Source organism: Anser anser (genome assembly GCF_964211835.1).
Source record: "Anser anser genome assembly, chromosome: 10".
NCBI lineage: Eukaryota > Metazoa > Chordata > Aves > Anseriformes > Anatidae > Anser > Anser anser.
The window spans coordinates 24905132-24917245 of NC_139730.1; the positions used below are offsets into that span (position 1 = coordinate 24905132).

Consider the following 12114-nt stretch of genomic DNA (forward strand, 5'->3'; position numbering starts at 1 on the left):
GTCTCCACAACTGCCACAACGGCCTCGGAACGCCGCCCAACTCGGAGCTCCAGCGTGACGCCTTTTCAACCTGGCCGCGGTGCTCACGGCTAAAAGCAGAGCGTTTCCTCCGGCGTATCTTTACTGTCGGTGCCGGACCGGCCCTCACCCCGAGCTCTCCCTGCCGGGAGGGCTTTGCGGTTGGGGTTTCCCTCCCGCCGCCGCCGCGGGCAGGCCCCGCGCGCAAGCTGTCCGCGCTGGGGAGCGGCATGTCGCCCGCGGCGAGAGCCCGAGGGCGCGACACGAAAAAGCCCCGACACGAAAAAGCCCCGACGTGCGGGCGAGGCGGCGGGGAGGCGGCTCTGAGGGAGCGGCCGCTTCGCCCCGCCGTCCTCCTCCCCTCCCGGGCCGCCCCGCCGAGCCCCGTGCGCCTCAGGTGCTGCCCTGAGAGGGCGCTCGGGCACTGGGACAGCTGCCCAGGGCAGTGGTCGTGGCACCGAGCCTGACGGGGGTCCAGAAGTGTTTGAACAATGCTCTCAGACATAGGCTCTGCTTTTGGGGTGGTCCTGTGTGGAGCCAGGAGTTGGACTCGCTCATTATTGTGAGCCCTTTCCACCTTGGGATGTTCTCTGATTCTAGGTCAGCAATCCATTATCTGATGAGAGGTGTGGAGTCATTCGAAGGGAAGAGAGACCAAAACACTTCTGGTTTCCAGAAGCGGGTATTTGGTAACCAAACCGATGATTCCTTTTCTTCTAGAGCGAGTAGCAGCAGGGATCCGCTTTACAATATGCTGGCAACAAGGAAACGAAGAATTGCAAACAAGACGTAGGACTTGAGCAGCAGCTTGTATACATGCATCAGCTTATGAATGAGCACACAGCTGAGCGATAATGCAAAAATTGGACAAACTAAGAGAAGACGTTAACTGTAAATTTTATAGGTATACACTTTACTATGACGTAAGAACTGGGCAAGACCTTTCAGGGAAAAGAGCTGTTGGCATGTAATTTGAAGTAAGCTTCAAATCCCAGAGGATGATTTTGTTGGAACTTTATTCAGCTGAAAACGTGGAAGCCTTGTTTCTGCTTGTGTTAGTTACAGCTCCAGTTTACTTTGGTTGGGAGGGAAGGCATTCCAGGCTAATGTGCTGTACCTGTTCCTTCAGCTCGTTGTCCATAAACGGAGGAGCAAATGAAATTCTTTGAATCTCCATTAAATGCAGCACTACAAAGCGGAGTAGAGGGCGATTTGGCACTTAATTTTTCTGTAAGCAGAAAACCCAACAGAATCTCCACAACAGTTTTCAAATCTTGTCCTGCAGTAAATGACCAGCTGAGTGAAGCTTGCATTTAGAGTATGTGCTCCTACGTTAGAGGGAAATAGCTTTTCCTCTTCAGAAGTGCAACTGAGTGGTGAACTGGCAGCTACGTAGGGAACTAGTTGTACCAAAGGGTTTGTGTTGAAGGCACAGAAAAATATGCAGGTCCCAACAGTAAAGGATTGTCTGTAGGCATCACACTGAGTACAGATGTTGTCCGCGAGTTCGTGCCCAGTGCACCGCGCCAATAAGCACCCAGAGTCGGAATGCACACCAAGGTCTTTTAATTACATAATTAATTACAGAACTCTGCAGAGTCAGGTACTTGGCTATCTTTCGCAAAGCAAGCACACCTCTGACTCGAATCACCGTCATTCATACACAGGAAACTTGTGAAAACTCTCTCTTTGGCTCCTTTTGATTGGTTATTACAGCTCACCTAACTTTTCTCTACTGAGCTTGCGCATTACAGAGGAACACCGGGGGGGGGGGGGGGGGGGGGGGTGGTACAGGAGGAGGGGGACACACACCGAATCCCACATTAGCAAGGATTATCATTTTGACAGGTGTGATTTCTAATGTGTTAATGACCCTTAATGAGCAAAAGGTTACTACAGGCCAGTCTGGAGCTGGTTTTCTCCTTCTTGTTTTTTCCCTTTTATCCCTTCTCTTCCTTGCTTCTGCTAGCTCAAGGCTACCTGTCTCTCTCCTTCCTTATTTTCTCAGCTAAAAGACTACACAAGCTACAGGCCTCCCTATTTTCTTCAAGGTTTCCTTGCTTTTCTCCCAGCTTTGGGACTACACAGGTGTGCTTTGATATTTGCCAGTATAGCTAAAACTCATGCCAGTCTGCTCACGCACAATAAGCAGTAAGAGTTAAGGACTGGTTTCATCTGCTTTTTACATAGTAACATCCTCCTTATGTTTTAGATATGCTGTAGTTAAAGCTTAAAGTAGTTCAAGTAGTTAAGTTAAAGGAGTAAAGTTACTCCTTGTGGAGTAATTGCCTTAAGTGACTAGGCATTATAAGCACCCCTCCATCCCAAAAGCTACCCGCCTCCAAGGGGCAACCACCCCTCACTGAGCACATCCTCTGAATTTCTCGGAGCCTGTACCTTTAAACGCAAGCGAGGTAATTTCTACCAATCACAACCAAGATACGCATGACTGGAGTCACTCAAGCTCCACCTAAAAGATAGAAAATAATATAAATTGGCTTAAGAGAAAGGGAATGTTGGGGAAGATACTGTCACGAAGGATACCTTCTGACATCAGTCGACAGGCTGAGCCTCTCACCCCTCCCCCCCCCCGCCCACTGGGATGCTGCGAGGTAAGATCTGAACGCTTGGTTATACCAGGCGTCTCCACGGAAACTTAGAAATCTCTAGCGTCTTTATGCTTTTTAACATCTTAATACCTAGGCCGTGTACCTGTGCATTTCATGCATGCTAGCTTGCTTTTGCAGACAGTGAATTTATCACTGGCAATCCAAAGGACCTGTGTATCTGTTGCCGTAATAAACTGCACTTAATTGCATTGTTCCTGGCCGTGACAGTTCTCCTTGAACGCGACTAGAGCGAGGGCGTGCTGCGTTGTTGGTGGATCCGTGGCCGTGATAGTTCAGTACCCTGAAGCCGACCGGACCCGTAACGGTCAATCGGCTACACCCCTTAATGCGACACTACTAAAGGAAGAAGATGACAGGGCTTGCATTAGGCACGAGTTGCATTAGGCTTTGCATGTGAAAACATCCCCAAATAATTTCACATGGATTTAACGTTTTTAAAGGGAAAAAAACAGGAAGGTGTAGTCTTTCTGTAAGCTACAGCCCTAGATAGTTAAGGCATCAGCATTCATTCCTTTGCTTGACAACAAACTATGAACATACAGAAGAGTTAAATATTTTCATTGCATTCTTAAAGGCGATTTTTCAGACTTGTGCTTCAGTTGTTGGAGTTGAAGAAATCGGTAGACGCCCTTACTTTTACGTTAAGACCAAAATCTTTATCTAAGATTGTGTTATCTAACACAACTAAACTCCCACCCCCACATGTCTTTTTGGAACTTCTGAAAGATCTTTCTGCAGTCCCACTCTGATGGTCTTTCAGTTGTTGAACCTGAGCTGTGCCTACCGCACCAACGAATGCTTTCATGACACAGTATTTTGTCAAAGCAGTTTTGCTTCTTGGAGCTACAGAAGCAGCTCTGGCTACATGATAGGGAACTGTGCTGCACTGGCAAAAACAGACTTACTTACAGACTTAACACCACTTGCTAACTTGATCTATTTCAAATCTCATTTTAACTTTAAAGAGCAATCAGTTTTGCGGTTCCTGTCTTACTAAGTTGCCTTGTTTTGCATGGAAGGTCAGCCTGTGAATGTTTTGCTTTATTGCATGCTTCAAAAAAAGGCTGAGAGGAAGAGACTGGAGGAACCTTTTCTATTCTATAGACTTTCCCCCACGAATGTGGAATTGCAGGCTACTTGGATGAATGTTCGAATGTAAGGGAGCAAGCCTCAGCCAAAGGAGGTAGAATCCTTGCTTAAGAGGAAGTAGCAGTGTGGGGACATCTTTGCTTAATGGGAGCCGTTTAAACTCTTCATAGAAACTCAATAAGCTCTACATCTTATGTTTGGAAAGCAGTATGGTTACGCAGCTGCTAACCTAATGACTTGAGTCTTCTGCTCTGCAACCACGTTTTGTTTTCAAGCAGTGCATACATCAGTTTAGGCTTTGGACAAGGAGATTTGTAATGCAAATAGTGATAAACCAGAATCAGTGCTACTGACGAGTGTAATGGTGAAATGCAGCAAATCAAGTGTTCCTGGAGAACTGTGAGATTACAAAACCAATAAGCCATGAAGCACTTTTTTTTTTTTTTTTTAATCAATTCTTATATGCTGAAATAACACCTTCAAGAAAATCTGTTTATCCAGCCAGGCGACGGTGTCTACCTGTAAGCACAAAGGAAACGCCTTGAGAGTTCGTTTGCTGTATTTGAAGTTCTTATACCCTGCAGAAATAATTATTTAGAGTAACATGTAACTGAGGAGATCGTAGCAGGAAGTATATTATTTCTAGCATTAAATTGCTGCCCCGTTGCCAGTGCAATCTAGGGAGAGAACTGTATATAATAGTTAAACTCCCCTGGACTGACTTAAATTTTAAAATATTCTGACAAAGTAAGCTCTAAATCACTTGACATTTTGAACAGTTTTAAACGGGTACAAAACCGAAGCTTTATAAACCAAGCAGCATTTATAATGCTTCATATATAAAAACAATGCCTATTTTTAAGATTTGTTACATATCTATGTAGATACGCTTGCTGGAAAAGCCAGGTCTGTTGTAGACCAAATGCTGCAGATTAAGACTTGTGGCTTACCAGTTTCATTTCTGTATTTTCTTGGAAAATGTTTCGAGTTAGAGTTTAAATATAAAATGTAAATACTGTACAGATATATATTGAAATAAGTATTCCTTGGTGTACACAGGTGATTTGCATGACAAATACTCTGTATCGATCATTGTTAAAAACGTAATGTTCTGTGTAAATCCACTGCGTATTAATCTTTTCATTTATCATCAAGAGCTGTTACTTAAGCCTGGACATTCTCAAAAACAAAGTGTGAAACTATATACCATTGTGTAGCTCCTCCTTTATCAAGAGTACATGCAAGATAATTGCTCCTTTTTTTTTCTTTCTAGAGGATGATCATAGAATCATAGAATCATAGAATATCCTGAGTTGGAAGGGACCCTTAAGGATCATCAAGTCCAACTCTTGATACCGCACAGGTCTACCCAAAAGTTCAGACCATGTGACTAAGTGCACAGTCCAATCTCTTCTTAAATTCAGACAGGCTCGGTGCAGTGACCACTTCCCTGGGGAGCCTGTTCCAGTGTGCAACCACCCTCTCTGTGAAGAACCCCCTCCTGATGTCGAGCCTAAATTTCCCCTGCCTCAGCTTAACCCCGTTCCCGCGGGTCCTGTCACTGGTGTTAATGGAGAAAAGGTCTCCTGCCTCTCGACACCCCCTTACGAGGAAGTTGTAGACTGTGATGAGGTCTCCCCTCAGCCTCCTCTTCTCCAGGCTGAACAGGCCCAGTGACCTCAGCCGTTCCTCGTACGTCTTCCCCTCCAGGCCTTTCACCATCTTCGTAGCCCTCCTCTGTACACTCTCCAACAAGTTTCATGTCCTTTTTATACTGTGGTGCCCAGAACTGCACACAGTACTCGAGGTGAGGCCGCACCAGCGCAGAGTAGAGCGGGACAATCACCTCCCTTGACCTACTAGCGATGCCGTGCCTGATGCACCCCAGGACACGGTTGGCCCTCCTGGCCGCCAGGGCACACTGCTGGCTCATATTCAACTTGCTGTCTACCACGACCCCCACATCCCTCTCTTCTAGGCTGCTCCCCAGTGTCTCATCGCCCAGTCTGTACGTGCAGCCAGGATTTCCCCGTCCCAGGTGCAGGACCCGGCACCTGCTCTTATTGAACTTCATGCGGTTGGTGATCGCCCAGCTTCGATTTTATTTTGATTCGATTTTATTATTATTATATTTATTATTATTATTATTATTATTATTATTATTATTATTTTATTATATTTTTGATTGATTTTATTATGATTCGATTTTATAGCATGGATTATAACCGCTCTTGCAAGTGACCTTCTTTTAAGCACAACAGTTTAAATGATCAGGTTACAGAGAAAACCCTTTCACTGCAAAATAGATTCAATAAAGACTTGTGGCTTACCAGTTTCATTTCAAAACCCAAGGTGTTGGGTTTGATGGAAAAATGGTTGGTTTGGATGGTAAAAAGGTCGTCCGTTTTGATGGTAGGTTTAGTCTGAGTATTGAAGGCTTCCATCAGTAAGCTCTGCATCTGAAAGACAAAGGGAAGAAATGTCATTCCCTGTTGTGATACTCAACATGGAACTGTCTGGCTCAGTGGTTTTCTTTCTAAAGAGAGAAGTCACAAGCCTGCACACAGCTTGATCTGCTCTCTGACTACAGGGCTGAACTGACTGGAGAAGGCAGCTTCCAAAGCCCTCCCATTAAACTGACTGCATTTCAGTTCCATGCTAAAATTGGTCAACTGTACAGAATATTAGGACAAAGCTACCTGTTTTGATAGCAAACGGTAGACCTTAGGTAAGTTGCATTCATTTGAAGGTTTGACTGGACGGCATCCTTGTTTTACTAGTGATCTTGTGGTCAAGCTGACCAAATCCTAGCCACAGAACAGAAGCGTTCAGAAACTGGCTAGAGAGAGCACTTATTAGAGAGAGCAGGAATTTAACTGCTTTAACGCTGCTCTTTCTCTCACGTATCTGGAATTTCCTTAAATCACAAATTATCACTAGCTATCCTTGTTAATTTATTCAAAGTAACATGAGTCCAGGTGAAAAGGCACACTCTAACAAGTCCTCAGTTGTTCCTAGTCTGCTCCTAGCTTACTTGAGAGGTTCAATACAGTAAGAAATAAATAAATAAATAAATAACCTGCTGAAGTGGCCTTTTTTCAGATTAGATTCCACCATTCAGAAAATCCTGCTTAAGAGATGTTTTTTCTTTTCTTTGAAAGACTGACCTTCCCCCACATGAAACTAATTAGTATCTTTAGGCTTGATGAAATACATGAATTCCTCAATTTACCAAAATTGCTTTGCACAGCCCTCCCATCCTGCTTATGTTGCAAGCAGCGTATCTAAGTGGGGTACTGTTGGGGTACATCTCTTTCACTCATGTAGCCCAGTGATCCCAATGCCCTGGACTTGTGTAATGTGTGCAAGACATTTACTTTCTCCCTATACTTTTGACTGGTTTAGAATAAGCGAGTTCGCCATCTGCTGGCCAGAGAATTCACCGAAGCCCAAAGAGCATTAGAGCAGACGCATTTTCTTCTGTGCTATTCCTGATTTATCAGCTAGAAGAGACACAGTTTAGTACAATCAGGATTCTTTTGACATTAGTAGCATAAAAAGTCTATTTTTGCAACACTGGTATTTGAAAGACCTCCGTTCAGTCCCTAATTTTGTTCTTGATAATGGGACAGATTGTATTAATGTTTGCAAGAATGTGTGAACAACCAGCCTCCCCTCCATGTCGTATTTTAAGATTAAAACTTGTGGTCGTCCCTGTCTCAAAACACAGTCATGCTTTGCAACAATCGCACTCCCTCTTTAGCTTGAAGGAACTTGTCAGTGCCAGAATCTACTGACTATGGCAATTTACTTCATCATCCAAACCGGGGCAGAATTTTTGAAAACCTCTTGCAAGATTTCACTTCTCCAAACATTATGTAGAAGACATTCAGCTGTAAAGCAAGAAGATGAAGTCCTTTGTTTCCTATGCCAGAATGACATTTTCAACACTGAACAGGATTGTCACCGACCGTTAACTGGTTGTTAAGTTGTGGCTAGGTATAAAATGTAGAAAATGTTTAAAAATAAAACTTGCCTTTGGATAGTGAACTGTCTTCTTCGGGGATTACTTCAGTTACCTGTAAGAGGAAAACAGATGATTTGGGGGGGTTGTTTGTTTTTAAGAACGGGTGCAGTCTTGCCAGTAATTTAGCTGGTATTTTTCAAAGTGACCTCTTAGAAACTTTACAGCACTGTTGAATCAACATGTCTCTAACCCTACAATTAAATAATGCTAAAAGATGCAGCAATTTATCTTCCTGCAAGTGCTTATTAAGATATCTGAGTAACTGCGACCGTGGCTTCATCACAGATATATATATATATATATATTTAATACTACACACTTCTGCTCAGAAAGAAAATCACGGAAAATGTAAAATTTCATTTGAGATGCTGAATTTGTTGCAGTGTGAGATCTTCTTCATCACATGATTCTATTCGTAATTAAACCATATTATCTACTGAGAGACCAAGATTACGACAAGAACAGCACAGAGTTCAGCATGAAGCCGATCAGGAGCTCAAGTTTGTACTTATTTTTTTGTAAGGAGATGTACCAAGCTGGCTTTTTTATTGTTTCATCAGCACATTTCTAAGCCTATACGAGCAGGGGAAAAAAAAAAAAAACAAAAAAAACCCAAGTAGAACAATTGCAGGGCTCCTCAGTTTACAGCATGAGGTCGCTTTTTCCAGGTGAAAAGCGGAGCCATAAGTGGCAGTACACTAAAGCCCTGGCACGTGGAGATCCGAGAGGAGAGCTGTTTGGCCCTCCTTTTCACTCCTGGGAACCACATACCTCAAAACCCACAGACTATGGGATATATCTCAGAGAAATCTTGGGAAAGGAGAGCATGAAGAGCATGTTTGTAAATTTATTTCTCCCTGGGCTTCTTCTGCTTCTCCAAGAAATACTTGTTTGAATATAACTTTGGCAGCAGTACTTATGCTGTTTTGCACCTACCACATTTAAAACTCCTACAAAAAACTGAAAAGTTAGACTGAAAAGCATCTCTTTCCGTTCTACTTTGTAAAGCTGCATATTTTCCTCATGCAAAACAACAGGGGAATGGAAGCTAGAAAAGGAAATGCTGAATGTAAAACAACACAGACCAAACCTCAGCCCTCCAGGACAAAAGCCGATAACTAAGTCCTTTCTAACATGCTGATTAGGTTTCAAGAGGATACCGCTTTAAATAAGTGTAATTGTCTGTCCATAGGCAGAAGCTGAATAATGGCAGGATGAATATCTATACTTAATTTTTTGTTACTGTCTTCCTGTAGCACACAGGGACTTGTTACGTTTAGGGAAAATGCTAACCTAATGGAGGGTTTAAACCATAAGCTAGTTTGTTATACCAAAATGACTGAGAGAACAAAGCATAAAGTGTTTTCAGATTTCTAGTACACCTTGATTGCTATCCATTAAACTTAAGACAGGTTAAACAAAGCACAGGAAATAAGAGAACTCCTAGTCCCACAACTGGCAAATTGTGCGCACACTTTCCATTCCTGAGAAAATAATACACAAACCTGAAAAATGCATTTAACTGAGAAAACGAAGACATCCTTGTCCTATTGGAAGACTAAGGTGACAGCTCTTGGGCTCAGTGATTTTCAGATAAGCTCCAGTCTTCAACTTGCAGACACCAGTGACAGCTCCTTTTTTTGCATTGAAAGGGAAAATGTTTCAACAACACATTGAAAACATACTTAAGGGACAAGAAACAAAATCAAGACTGCAGTGAGAAGGAAAACAGAAAAACAATACTGGGAAAAAAAAAAAAAAAGAGAAAAGAGAAAAGACCTTGGTCTTTGTATCGACCAACGAGATAAGCCTTACACATTTTTAAGTTTATTTTTGACGATTGATTGATGCGTTACCAGATATTAAGTACTAATCAAGAGCAAATATTAACACTAGTAAGAATAAATCCGATCCACCAGCCCTTATTCAAAATACATCAATTTCTAATTTGGAGACAACGTCTCTCTGACAAGGAAGTAGAAAAGCTGTAAATACCGATATAGTTTCCTCTCCCGATGTTCCATATACATACCGACGCTGTTCCTACACCTACACTCTGAGCATAAATTTATGTTGACATGAGTATCGGGTGTTATTTCTCTCTCTGTTTGCCTTGAGAGACTCTCCTCCTGTCCACTGAAAAGTAAACTCAAGATTCCAGATCAGTTAAGACAGTTGCTAGCCCCCCATTCAGAGTTCTGCAGCAGCACTGTTCAGATTTTTCAGCAGTCTCTTTACAAAATGACCACTTATAAGTGTACAAAAACACTTATCACCTAGCTTCTCAGTAGGTACACGTTTGGCCTCTCTTAAGCAGAGAGTCAATCACAGCTTAAGATTTTATACAAGATCCCATTTTCAAGTTTGGGGTTATTTCAGAAAATCTTTTTGCCTAGAAACAGTACTACTAGTAACACTTGAACTGGTTTGCCAGCACAACCTTTTACCCTGTTAGAAATGATGTTGACTTCTACCTTCATGTAGCATACATAGTGTCCTGTGCGACAGTTGATTCCATGATGCACCAGCACCGCATATAAGGCGTAGAGGAGTGGTTCTCCACTTGACTGAGACATGTAGGCTCGGAGGTCCAAATACTCAGGATATTTTACCTCCTAAAGAGAGACCAAGAAGATAGAAAAATTATATCAGAGTACTTCGCGGACTAGCCAGAGAAAAACACTTCCAAAAAACAGAGACTGGAATTATATGAATATATTTCTTGATTCACTAAAAATAAGTCTTCCCATAAGCAATGTTTAATACTAGAAGTTGCAGACAACTGTTTCCTGATGAATTAGCCTTCTCAGAGGAAAGTATATGCTTCTTGTCAAGCAGGAACTTTACTGATATTAAGAGAAAAATGAAAAAAAGAGAAAATGAAAATAAAAGCAGACCATTTCTCTATATTCTTAAGGTATATTCTTAATATACCTTGTTGATCTTTCCACCTGTGAAATCTGCAAATCTTTTCAGTGATATTGTGAGAACGTTGGAAGAACGGTGTATGGTAAATCTCTTGGATGCAGGAACCATCTTTTTACACCTTAAAAACAAGCAGAGACAAGTGTTTGAAAGCATCTTCTTTTTCGCCCCCAAAACAAACTCCTTTTAATGTCTCACGCATGCTTATGCTATTTGAATGATATTTACTTGCATCATATGTTTGGTTTTTTCTTTTCATAAACCCATGCACTGCATGTCACGTTTGTTAAGACAGAGAAGAAGGTAAGTTTTACCAACAACTCAGAGCATAGCGGGAACAGGAATCTCTCACGAAAGCATATTACCAGGGAGTTATAAAATATAAACAAAAAATAGTAAAAATGAGTTATATATAAGACTAATAACAGTTATCAGCAATGGAAAAAGTACTGTACATGTGCAAGGCCTTTCCTTTTAAACTCACAAAAAGACGGAAAATTCTGGCTTTAAGTGTGACTGAACTGATCACACCTCAAAGAGCACATTAAGGAAGGACCATGCAATTCAGATGTGAGGTGCTATTACAGTTCTTTCTCTTCCTCAGACATCACTTATGAGAATCCTGAATACGCTGCATGTTGCTTTCTAGGATCCGCAGGCTAAGACGAACCTGGGATTAAATTGCTTTAATAACCTATTGGACGCTCTTGATTCGACACCCTAATTTCCTTAGTATCCAACAACAAGAAGTGGATACTGCATTTTTCATTTAGAGGGGTCAGGCATGAATCCTACAGAACTGAGCCGGGCACTCTGTGCTTTTCTGAGGGGATGTTTGATTAACAGCTTGTTTTGCCAAACCATCTTATGCAAATGTTCAATTGTTTCTCACATACGTAGAAACATCTTACATATTGATCAGCACAGAGAGCGCCTGAACTCAACAGGCTTTCCCTGTGCACGGGTTAGGCTTAAGGGAGCTCATTTCGGACATTAGTCCACATCGACAGGTTTCACGGTTCAAGAGCTGTGCAAGACGCTGTCTAGTGAGCCAGCACAGGCTGCTAACATTCATTACCACAGAGCCAGCTCACATTCCCTGACACTCAATCTAACTTTGTTTCACAGTGAACGCTAGGACCTGCAGCAACCTGCTGCTGCCTTCCACTCCAAATCATTCTCCACAGCTCCTTGCTTCAGCTCACCACTACTTACTGGGCATGTCTTTTCACTTCTGCCAATATGAATATTTCAGCATGCAGCTACACGCCTAGGAAGCTTGACAAGCCATGGTGCAGACAATGCTACGAGAAAAGTCCAATATCAGCTAATAGCCACTCTTCTTAGATTTCCAAAACAGATGTAACGTTTTCAAGTTTGGGATTATTTCCGTGCACCAGTTGTTTAAACAAAATGAAGCAACAA

General features: G+C 42.3%; 1 protein-coding gene and 1 pseudogene across 2 annotated transcripts in view; one reads left to right on the plus strand and one right to left on the minus strand.

The window, feature by feature from the left end:
- LOC310904788 (uncharacterized protein) overlaps nucleotides 1–12114 on the plus strand; it is a 339287-nt gene that overhangs the window by 63245 nt on the left and 263928 nt on the right.
- LOC310904756 overlaps nucleotides 1–12114 on the minus strand; it is a 35187-nt pseudogene that overhangs the window by 11469 nt on the left and 11604 nt on the right. The gene's annotated exons all lie outside the window — the stretch shown is intronic.